This window comes from Artemia sp. Qi Xiang Cuo, chromosome 8 (genome assembly GCF_049724085.1).
Source record: "Artemia sp. Qi Xiang Cuo chromosome 8, ASM4972408v1, whole genome shotgun sequence".
NCBI classification, from domain to species: Eukaryota; Metazoa; Arthropoda; class Branchiopoda; order Anostraca; family Artemiidae; genus Artemia; species Artemia sp. Qi Xiang Cuo.
This window is the reverse complement of record NC_142801.1, coordinates 40,413,148-40,425,326: the sequence shown is the minus strand read 5'-3', so window position 1 is coordinate 40,425,326 and position 12,179 is coordinate 40,413,148. Positions and strand designations below refer to the sequence as shown.

Here is a 12,179-nt window from a genome sequence, read left to right as displayed (position 1 = left end):
TGTCTCGTGTCAGTGCCGTTTGCTGGCGTTGACTGCCAATGCCGTTGGCTTGCAAAGTTTTCATTTCCCATCGGCAAATTTTCGTGATTTCTATAGGGCATTCTTACATTATATTGGCTTTGGCGAGTATTTGAGTTTTAAAATCGGTGATTAATTTGTCTGATGGGGGGAGGGTTATACAAATTTGGTTGGTACGCATCATAAGATACTGATTGGTGCAATCCCCCCTGGCTATAGCTTATTGCATGACCGGTACTAAAATTTGTTTTGCCGAACAAATAGTTGCCGTAATTTTGCATGTTACCGACAGTAATTCTTGGTATGCGATTGGTTATATAATGGCACTCTCTGGCGATATGGCCGACACGATTATAATTATAGCACCTTATTATTGTAGGGTTATTTCCATAATTAGATTGTTTAATAGGCTGAAAGCGTACTGTTTTCTGCCTAGCGGGTTTTGGCGCTTTGTTTCTTTTTGGCACTTGGGAGTTATCCCTTGAAAAGAAATTGGGGGATGCCTGATCGCCCTTGAAGATTAGGTTCGCGTTTGAATCGCCTAGGCTATTTATTTTTGCTTTACTATGATTAGCAACCATTGTATCAACTTCGACTAATCGCTCTACTTCCTAAACTGCAAGATCCAACGTCTGAATATTTTTGGATATTACTACTCTATATAGTTTTGGGGTAGCCCTTGCAAAAAGGTATTTAGTATGACTTTTTCATACAATTGTCCTGAACCACTTCCGTATTTTGCTTCTACAGAAATGCGTATATTATCAAGATATTCTCTTATATTCTGTGAAAAATCAAAGTTCACCGCTCCGTGTTTTAATTTATTTATTGAACTGGTTTCTATAAATCTCTCTTTGAATGCTTTTAACAAGTCATCAACTGTATTTATTGGCAAGTTGGCGTTATTGCCTATGGTATGTTCGACCTGTTTTAGAAAAGTTAAGGCCTGGCCTTTTAATCGTAGTAGGAGCATGTCTTTTAACGCCCCAACGTCCGTTTTTGTTAGTTGTACGAACTGGGTCAATTGGATATTAAATTCGTCAATATCCGATTGACCATTGTACTCTGGTATAGATTTTGCTATTTCTATATTTTTCGCGACTAACTTCTGCACTATTAATAACTCACTAAGTTCTTCCATTTTTTTGAATTAATTGCAAATAAATTTATTTTTACTTAATCTATTTTGGGGGATGCTATTATCTCCTATGTGACATAAGGGTTTTCCTGTCGTAGCTTAGCGGCAATAGGCCTAATCACTTTTTTTTATATGTCTGTATCGTTCCCAATAATTAAATTCAAATTACAAAGTTTCATAGCCTAATTAGTTCGCAAGTTTTTCTCCAATTCCCGACTCGCGCCATTTGTAGTGATAAAAAGATTGATACTTGAAGCGGTAGAAATTTCTTCGATAGTACTAATTATACCGCTGGAGATTGTGTCAACTAGACTAGCACCGCTCTCAATTAATGGGGGAAAATTGAATATGTAGACACATAAATGTGGCCTCTTTTTTCTCGAGCTATCTGAGGATCAAATTCCTTTGGGAGCGTTTACCTTGGAGACATGCGAACTAATTATCTATTATTGGGCTAGACGCAGACATATAAATGAAATAAACACAGATAAAAAGGTAATAGATTTATTTACTTACATATTTAGGTGTACAGCAATGGGTCACTTCAAATGACAATAACGGTGACAAAGATAAAAAAGTTTAAGACTTCTATCAGAATGGTCCTGCGTCAGCTTTACGAATCTTCTCAAAAAGCACTTCTACCCTATTATCAAAACATAGCTTTTCAGTCCTGCGCCATGAGGACTAGCTCACCATTGGCCCAAGAGGACCAAGGATGTAATTCTTTCGTCCAATAATCTCTTTTAAATTTTTCTGATGATTCAGGCGTTCACACGGTTTTTGCCATTTAAACTTTCTAAGAAATATCGTACGTAGCATTTTTTTTATTACTCACTCTCTTAGCGAAATCTTAAGCCTGGATAGTGCTGTTCTTTGTCTGAGGTGACTGCACTTTCTCTCTTTGCTGATTAAGGACTTCATTTTTGAAACTAGGTTTAACTTAATTATAGAAAATCGGAATTATCTTTAGAAAGAAGGAACTTTATTTTGGTATTTTAAATACATCGCATCTTACTCATGGTACAAATGAATATTAATGAAGGAAGCAGAGGATTAAGTTCATCAACTTTAGCCACTACGAGTGATATAAACCGAAGTTCAGAAACTGTACCTGACCCCAATATCACCTCTATTCAACCTAATTATAATCCTGACCTTGAGAACTCAATCAGAGATGCCCGAATTTGTTTTGAAAGTACTGAAGTGATTTTGACTAATAATAAAGACTTCTCTGCAAATAATCGCAAATGTGCTAATATAATTTTGGCAGGTATTTGCAAATTAGGTCACAAATATCATTTTGGACATGATCGTGCTCTAAGCAAGCTGCAGGAAAAAAGTATTCCTGATAATAGTGCTATAAAAAATTGCAAGTTTTTTAAGCAAGGAAATTGTAAATTAGGTCCTAAGTGCCCCTATAATCATGGATCTATTACCCGTAACTTCAAAAAACAAAATGAAGCTAGTCCAAGAGTTTGTTCTCGATTTTTATATAACAAGTGCGACCAAAAGAAGTGCTCGTTATTGCACTTATGTCGTTTTTACCTCACTGGCAAGTGTACTAAAACAAAGTGTAATTTTGACCACGTTCCTTTATGTAAGTTAGCATTTAGTGGGCTTTGTTTCGGGTGCGATAGCCTGCATATTTATGTCCCCCCTTCCTTTTTACGAAATAAATCGAAATGCAAACAAAAAACAAGTGCACTAACTTGGGCAGTCCCAGCTGTTACCAGTCAAGAATTCAACACTGGAAAGCCCCTTTTTTTAGGCAGCATTACAGGCCTCAGGCCGCCCTCATTCCGTACCCCTTCTGACCTACCTCTCTATCATCTACCAAGAAACTTGCCCCAGGCCTCCTCTACTCGAAACACCCCTCGAACCCGAAATTTTACTCCCAACCAATCAAACCATCATTACAGACGTTACTGCACCAAAACCCTCCCACACTCCCCTCTTACTCATATCCCTCCCAGTCACAAGCCCCCTTGCATACCCTACCCGCTCCATGTGCCCAAGATGTTGTTGACTGGTTCTGGCCTCCATCCGTCATTTGCCCTAGCAAATCCAACCTCCCTCCTCCCAGTAAGTTCCCACCCCACTTCCATTTCCCAGCACCTTCTTACCTTCCCATCTCTCCCTACCAAAATCCTCCCGATTCAACTACTTCTTACCCTATATCCACAAAACCACGCCTCCGACCCATTCGTTATACCCTGCGTGCCCACCCTACCACTGTGACTCAGGTCTGAGTCCTTTTGCATTTAATAATTGTCTTGTATTAAATCCTAATTATTCGCACTTCCCGACAACTGAAAACAAGTCGCACCTTCCTCATCATGCTTTGTCTGTATCCTCGCCCTTCCTTCCACCTCCAAATCCCCAAGGTAAATCCTTCTCTTACCCTACTTCTCCGCAGCATCATAATATTAAATTGAAACCCCACCCAGGAAATTCTCAAACACACCAATTATTCCCGTCAAGATTCCCCAATCGGTTTGTTTTTCCTAAATTTTTAGTCAATAATGCTGAAAGTCTTGATTTTGAAAAGCTTGCAGAACTCGAGATGGTTTCAGAATCAAATCTAATCGATATTATAGCTATTACGGAAGTACAGTCCCATAACCCAGGGTCTCTGCGCCTGACAAATTATACGGAGTTTATTAAACTCCGTCCTTTAAACCACCCACTTGGAAAAAAAGGTGGGGTGTTTTGTTCTTTACTAAGAGTAACCTTTACCCAATGCTTATTCGAGTCACTAGTATCTCTGAGTATAATGGAATCCTCTGGCTAAGTATTAAACCAAAAGTTCTTCGGTATCCATTTAATATTATTGCAAGAACTGTTTTCTATTACTCCTCAAATCAAAATTTCGAGTTAAAACGTAAATTCATTCTGCAATTGGAGACAAATGCTGATTTTGTAATTTCTAATTACCCCATTGGTGTTATATTTTTTGTTGGCTATTCAATTGACCTTAAATTGTATTATTTTTGTTTCACACTTAAATTTAAGAAATTTTTTAAATTACCCACAACTTGGGGAAACACCTCTCTTGATGTTATTATAACTAATATGTATAATTTTTACAACCCTTCCACAGCTTTGCTTCCATTAGGTGGGAGTTATCATCTTTTGATTCTTTTATCTCCCACCTCAAATTTTCAGCATTCTTTCTCAATAACTTATGGCAGTTATCGCCCTCTTCAAAATTCTGGTCTTCTTTCTTTTGGTATGTGGCTGAATACTGAAGATTGGTCCGATGTTTATAGTTTAAAAAATCTTGATGAGAAAATGGTTTTGTTCCACAAAAAGCTAATCGACAAATATCAAATTTGTTTCCCTGAAAAAAAATTTAAAAAGTGCTCCAGTGATAGACCCTTTATTAACCAAACTATAAAAACACTAATTAGAACCAAATTGAAGCTTTTCTAAAATCGTAAACAAGATGAAGCCAATAAACAAAGAAAATCAATTAAAAGAGAAATTCGCAAATTGGGAAAATCGTACTACAAAAATGAGATCGAAGTATTGTTTACTAATAAACCAAAAAACTGATATTCAGAGGTTAAAAATCTATTTGGCATGAGATTTGAATAACTTAGCTTCAGTCAACCCGAGTCCCCTGATATTACTGTCAATAATCTCAATAAATTCCTTTCTTTTATTTTCCAAAGCCTTCCACCACTGTCTGACCGATTACCATCAAGAGCCCTTGACCGTTCTTTACCCACTGCTTCCCCGTCTGAGATAGAAAGAAGAATTCAGAAAATAAGAAAAACAAATATTTGTCCTTTTGGATATCCCCTTTCCTCTTATTAGTGCCTTCGGTGATTTCTTGTCTAAGCCCTTGTCTTTCCTGTTTAATAAAATTACCGAGTCTGGGCAAATTCCTACAATTTAGAAACAGGGTTTCATAACCCCTTTGAAAAAGATAAACGGAAAGCCTGGTTTTGAAGGCGTTCGGCCTATAACTCTTACTCCTATTTTCTCGAAACTTAATGAAGGATTACTTGCGGATTGGCCAAAAAAAAAAATCCTACCTCTTACTGTCTCGAAACAATGTAGGAACCTAAAATCCACCTTTACTTCCCATTACCTCGTTTCTCTTATTGATCACATCGGGAAAACCCTTGAAAAACCTAATTCCTGGCTAAATTTAATTTCCATTGACCTTCAGAAGGCATTCGACCTTGTTAACCACAATATTTTAATTGAGACACTTGTCAACGAGTTCAATATTGATCCCTTACTGGTGAAATTAGTTGCCTCCTTCTTAACAAATAGATCGCAAGTTGTTAAATACCAAAACCATTATTCAAATCCTCTCCCTGTCCACAACGGCATACCCTAATGTACTCTTCTAGTTCCCCTTCTTTTTTCAGTAATGATCAACATCCTCACAAAGGAATTTCCTGACCGATGGAAATTTGTTGATTACCTAACGGTTGTTTAAACTTGCTTCAGAAATTTAATAAGTGACCATATGATTATCATTAATGAAATTGGAGACTAAGCCTTGGACTTAGACGTGACAGTAAATGCCTCTAAGTCCGTGATTATGCCGATTTATTTTCTCAATTCCTCACCCTTTTTTCTTACTCCTGTCCCTCCTGAAATTTTGGTGTCCTCATATAGACTACTTGATGTCAGAATTTTTTCAAATTTAAAGTGGAATATCCTCGTTAAAGATATCATCCGTATAGCTAATGTGTCTATCACCCTCCTTAAGCTTTTAAATAAATTCAGCGTTCCCCCTTCCCACTCCTTACAAATTTACATGTCTTTTGTCCGCCCGCATCTAGAATATGCTTGTCCAGTTTGGCACCCTGGTATCTCTTGCGTAGAATCATAAAAAATCAAATCAATTAAAAAAAGGGCATTACAAATAATTTTCAAAGAAAGCAAGGTGCCATACTCTCTGCTCCTAAAAAAAAGCTAGTCTGAAAACCCTGGAGCAAAGGAGTGTTTCGTTGTGCCTCCGTTTTGCAAAAAATACCATAACAAACCCTCAGACGGCAAGTATTTTCCCCAAAGGTCACTCCCCATCCAGATTACGGCCGCCTCCAGCTGTTTCTGAGCCCATCCCTTCTTTGTCCCCCATTCGCTACGTTACTTCCAGATACGAAAGAACTTTTATCCCCTTCATTACAGAAAAAATAAATAAAATGTCTCAATAGTTTATCCCCCCCCCTCTTTTTTTTATTAGCTGATGGTACTGCCACTGCCCAGGTTATTGCACTCATTTGATTGCCCCCCCCCCCTTTTTTTTTTTTTTTTTTGCCAGTTTTTATTTCTTTTAACTCTTTTATTGATTTACTGTAGTTGAATTATTGATTTTCTTAGTATCCCTTTTAATTTAATTGCATTTATGTCTCGCTCTAAGTTTAGTTTGACCAGTTTTTATCTTTTTAATTTTTTAATTGACTTTTTACAGTTTTAATTATTGACTTTTAAATGATTGTTCATTATGGTTTTCTCTATTTTGTTGTTGTTCTTTGCATTTTAGTGTAACCATTTATGCTGTCGACTCCAAAGTCCGAATTCAGCCCTTTGTGGGCTTGTGATAGCGATTTTTTTGAAATAAATATCTTATCTTATCTGCACAGGCTGATAATGCAATCAAAACACTTACCAAAAACATCGAAAGAAGTATGATAATATTTTATTTTCCATCCACTACATTCTGCATACTAACAACATGATAAACGAATGAACATGACAGAAAAATTACAACACTTAAAAATTTAAAAAAAAAAAAACAACAACATAGAATACGACAAATATCTTTTTAAAGTTTTGAATCTTAGACATCAAACGTCTTAAAGTTAATTTCAGCATACAAGTTTTCGGTAATTCTATGTCCTTTCTAAGGCAGATATGGCTATTGTGTTAAGTCATAAGGTTGACTGACTTCGTTAATGGTTTAGCTCTCATCTTTTCATGTATCCTTTCTCAGTTTAATGATCAAAATACGCCTTAACAGCTTTAAAACAAAACATCAATACTGGTTTCACAGGGAAAGGGGTCTTTTTGTGTACCACTGTGTACGGTTTTTGGGCCTCGTTGAGTGCAACAAAAGCTAATGCATAACTTATGCAAAAAGTTTTAGTCCAAATTTCCACTTTTAATATAGCAAGTTTTCTATCTTGCATTCGTTATTTTTCGACACATAATCTTTTATGTTAAAAGTTAAAAGGCTCAACATCAACTGCGTGCTAACATACGCAATCCTTGCGATAAACTTGGGAAACAAAGTAGTTTTTTACACTTCATTACAAAAATAGCACAAGTCACAACTACATATTCTTTAGTCTTTCAGACCCAATAATTCTTAACGTAATTTGTTTTAAACAAATAAATTTCTGTAAAAATAACATGTATTCTAAAGCTTAAAATTATTAAATTTATTTTCGAATTTTAAAAAATTTCAAGAACAATATGAAGCCTTATTGTTCGATTCAAGGGTTAAAAGGTCCCTATGGTAATGAGGGACCGTAATCAAAGATTTTTCGATTTTGGAAATAGAAGATTTTAAGAAATTGTAGATTTTTCAATTACGCTGAAAGCAAACCTATCCCAAATTTGAATTTTATTAGTGATTTCTCCAATGCTCAAATTTTTTCGCAGCACACATACCTTCATTGTTCTTTTTGAAATTAAAAAAGCTATTCTTTCGAGAGCATTGTCTATTTTTCGGTGTTGACAGTTACAAGCAAAAAAAGTCGAATTCCCAGTCACCTAAACAGTCTCTAAATCCTGTTATCATTGAAGTAAGTACAGTACAGCTTGGCAGGTTCACGGTAGAAGTTAAGTCCGGTTCACCGTAATGTGTGCAGTAGTCTAAAAATAAAATTGATTCAGAATACACTAAAAAGACAATAAGAAATAAAAAACTTATAAAAGTTTACACTGGATTTTTGCTTGTTTTTGGTCTTTGTTTTCCCAACTCTCAGTAACTTCATGCGTTTTTCCAGAATTAGGCTACTTTGAAACATTAGATTATAAAAAGTGAATCAATGCCCTCTCGCTAGACAACTAAAATGCATGACTTTTAAATCTAGCAAAATTCGAACCAATATCCCCTTGGATAAACCAATAACTATTCTGTGTTTTCAGTAAATGACTAGCTGGCTACAGTGAAATATAAACTATCCACTTACTTAGGTTAAGTCTGTAGCCATGGATTTTAGGGGCCGAGTGAATACATATCGTTCAAATGTGTTGACTGGGCAGAAAATTTCTGTTCGTTTTGTTTCAGTTTCGCTCTGTCCTTTCCTCAGAAAAACTTGTCTTTAAGTAATTACTTGCTCGTTTTTAGTTCTTTTTATATAAACAAAAAGCTAAAAATATTTACTTGTGCAACTTCAGCATTAATAAAAAAAACAATTCAAGGATTAGTTTTTGTTAAAATAAAGCATTAAATATAAAATTGTACTTCTGACCTCGCTCAAACTTTTCAACGATAACACTTCGGTCACCTATTATATGTAAGAATTCTATATAGTATATAAATAAGAATCCCAAGGGTTCATCAGTTTATTATAAATGGTATCTTTCTGAGACGTGGAAAAATACAAAGAATTAGACAGTAGCCTCTGATATCATGGATATCGTATTCCTCCCCACCCCAAAAAATTCCCTATACATGCAAAATTTAGCAATCAAAGATAAAATAGGAAAAATAAAATAATGAAGGAAAGATGGAATTTCGGAACATTATACCTATATTCCAAAATATAGGCAGAATGTATGTTGTAGAATATCATATAGTATTTATTTGTACATTATCATTTGTTTTCATTATATACTCTCGTTTTTGGGGGTTAAGTTATAATAGCCGGGTAAGATAAAAAACAAAAAAAAATTTAGTATGTATAATAATTGGCAATTGAAGAAGAGCCGCATTGTGATTGAAGTGCAAAGAGACAGAAGGCTGGGACTATGAAGTATGAGGAAATACTTTTCGTGGACTTTGTCTGGTACTGAACAGGCACGCCACTAGATAAAATGTTTGGGGGTGGGAGCAATGAATTTTACCATCTGGTGGATTATTTTTAACAACTGATCTGGGGGATATTGCTGTTAAAACTACTTCATTCTTTGTTTTACCGACTGATACTGATGTTCTTTGACTGACTTTACGTCATATATTTTCATCTGCTCATTTGCCCTTATAATATATATATATATATATATATATATATATATATATATATATATATATATATATATATATTATATATATATATATATATATATATATATATATATATATATATATATATATATATATATATATATATATATATATATATATATATATATATATATATATATATATATATATATATATATATATATATATATATATATATATATATATATATATATATATATATATATATATATATATATATATATATATATATATATATATATATATATATATCCCAAGGGTTCATCAGTTTATTATAAATGGTATCTTTCTGAGACGTGGAAAAATACATAGAATTAGATAGTAGCCTCTGATATCATGGATATCGTATTCCTCCCCACCCCAGAAAATTCCCTAAACATGCAAAATTTAGCAATCAAAGATAAAGTAGGAAAAATAAAATAATGAAGGAAAGATGGAATTTCGGAACATTATACCTATATTCCAAAATATAGTCAGAATGTATGTTGTAGAATATCATAGAGTATTTATTTGTACATTATCATTTGTTTTCATTATATACTCGCGTTTTTGGGGGTTAAGTTATAATAGCCGGCTAAGATAAAGAAAAGAAAAAAAAACATTGAGTATGTATAATAATTGGCAACTGTAGAAGAGCCGCATTGTGATTGAAGTGCAAAGAGAGTTCTCCAACTGGCTGACCCCATTGGGGGGAGGATATCCCACTCGCCATACCTGATGACTCAGCCGACAATTATAGCACATGATACCAGTCAAACCTTTTGCGATTGAGAACACGTCCACTTGGCGTACATAAGAACTTTCCCGTCTAAACCACCTTTAAGAGGAATTTTTTCTCATCTAATTTAAATAATAAAAGTCAAAATCTAAGTTAAAACCAAGCAAATTTAAAATTGACAGAGCCCCTTGTTCCAAATAAGCAAATGAAAGTTCCAATAATTTTTTTTTTTTAAAAAGTCATAAGGGAATAAGTTCAGAGGAAGTACATCAGAAGGTTTTCCTATCTGAATTACTTTTACTTGTATGGATTATGTGACTTTTCAGGAACAAATGCATAACCTCCTCTGCCACTGCATTACTTCCTCTGCAACCGAGAAGCTCAATATCTTTTTGGCCATATTAAAAAGGCCCTAGAACTTACAATTTCGGTTCCAATGAGCCCTCTACCGATTTTCTAGGACGATTGTTTCGATACGATCATCCCCGGAAAAAAAAAAAAATGTTCATCCTTGATCTTTCTCCTAGGAAAACATTCCACATTTTTATAGATAGGAGCTTGAAACCTCCAGAGTATGATTCTCTAATATGCTAAATCTAATGCTATTGTTTTCATTACGATCACTTGCAGTATTTTCCCAATTCTTCAAAAAGCAGGCAACTTTTCTCAGGCTCGTATAGTTTGATGTGCAACATTAGACTTCATGAACTTAATATAGTTGGAATCAGTATAAAAAACAAGGCTTTTGCGGTCTTAATTGTTATCAAAATCCCTTTTTAGAGTTTTGGTTAGTATTGGCCCGAGTCGCTCATTACTTACAGTTTGCTACCACAACTGATTGATTCTACATTATATATTCTACATGCATTTTGGAATACAGGAAGAATATTCCAGAATCCCTTCTTTTCTCTATTCTTTTAATTTGTCTTAATTTCCCTCTAGCTGCTCAATTTTACTTTACTGTGAGAATTTTCCAGGGGGATATTGAAGGGGAGGGAGAATTTTCCGCGGGTGGAATACACCGGACCATTTTGAATGGGAGGTTCCATCTACATGCCTCAGACCCTTTTCAGACAAAATTGTCTTTTCCCAAAACATATCCACGAGAGGTTGATCTAAGTATTCCTAATAACAACTCATCTTTAAAACCGGTTCATACATTTCCCTTACATTTAGACAATTACACCTAAAAGACTATCACACATAAAAAGAAAGTGTCCCGTCCAAAATAACATATAGTGGGCAAGTCCTATTTGGAAAATTATTTGAAAAAAACTACGTTTTCTAAAGAGTTAAAGAGGCTGAGTTACAAGGTCGAACCTTAAAACGTACAGGGATTAGGAGGCACAGTTGGGGGGCTACCACCCCCAAACCCCCGCTTTCGCAGCCTTTAAATATAAAAAAAAATTTCTTTAAACTGAAAGTAAGGAGCGACATTAAAACTTAAAAAGAACAGAAATTATTCCGTATATGAAAGAGGCTGTGCCATCCTCAACGCCTCGCTCTTTACGCTAAAGTTTGACTTTCTCACAACTCTTTTTTTAAACAATAAAAACTTTAGCGTAAAGAGCGAGGCGTTGAGGATGGCACAGCCTCTTTCATATACGGAATAATTTCTGTTCGTTTTAAGTTTTAATGTCGCTCCTTACTTTCAGTTTAAAGAATTTTTTTTTTTTATTTAAAGGCTGCGAAAGCGGGGGGTTTGGGGGGCGATAGCCCCCCAACTGTGCCTCCTAATCCCTGTAAGTTTTAAGGTTCGACCTTGTAACTCAGCCTCTGTAACTATTTAGAAAACGTAGGTTTTTTTCAAATAATTTCTGCACGTTATTGTACAGTTTATTACTTATTATTGCTTGACTAACTGTTAGCTGATCGTGTAAGGAGTTAAAGTTGGGGGCTTCCGCCCCCAAACCCCCCGCTCTTGAACATTCTTGTGTTAAGGCTTTTAATTCCTGAATACTCAAATCACGTCGTACAGGGTGCCTCCTAATCCCTGTACGTTTTAAGGTTCGAACTTGTGACTCAGCCTCTTTAACAGCCCCCCAACTGTGCCTCCTAATCCCTGTACGTTTTAAGGGTCGACCTTGTAACTCAGCCTCTTTAACTCT

General features: G+C 35.1%; 1 protein-coding gene across 3 annotated transcripts in view; it reads right to left on the bottom strand.

Annotated features, from left to right (window-relative positions):
- Window positions 1-6,796: 6,796 nt before the first annotated feature.
- The window catches only part of LOC148949397 (RNA-binding protein 45-like), a 223,149-nt gene continuing 217,766 nt past the window's right edge, over window positions 6,797-12,179 (bottom strand). For all 3 annotated transcript variants that reach the window (XM_089093419.1, XM_089093421.1, XM_089093420.1), the window contains exon 12: window positions 6,797-7,996. The gene's annotated coding sequence lies outside the window, so the exon portion shown is untranslated. The remainder of the gene's footprint in view (window positions 7,997-12,179) is intronic.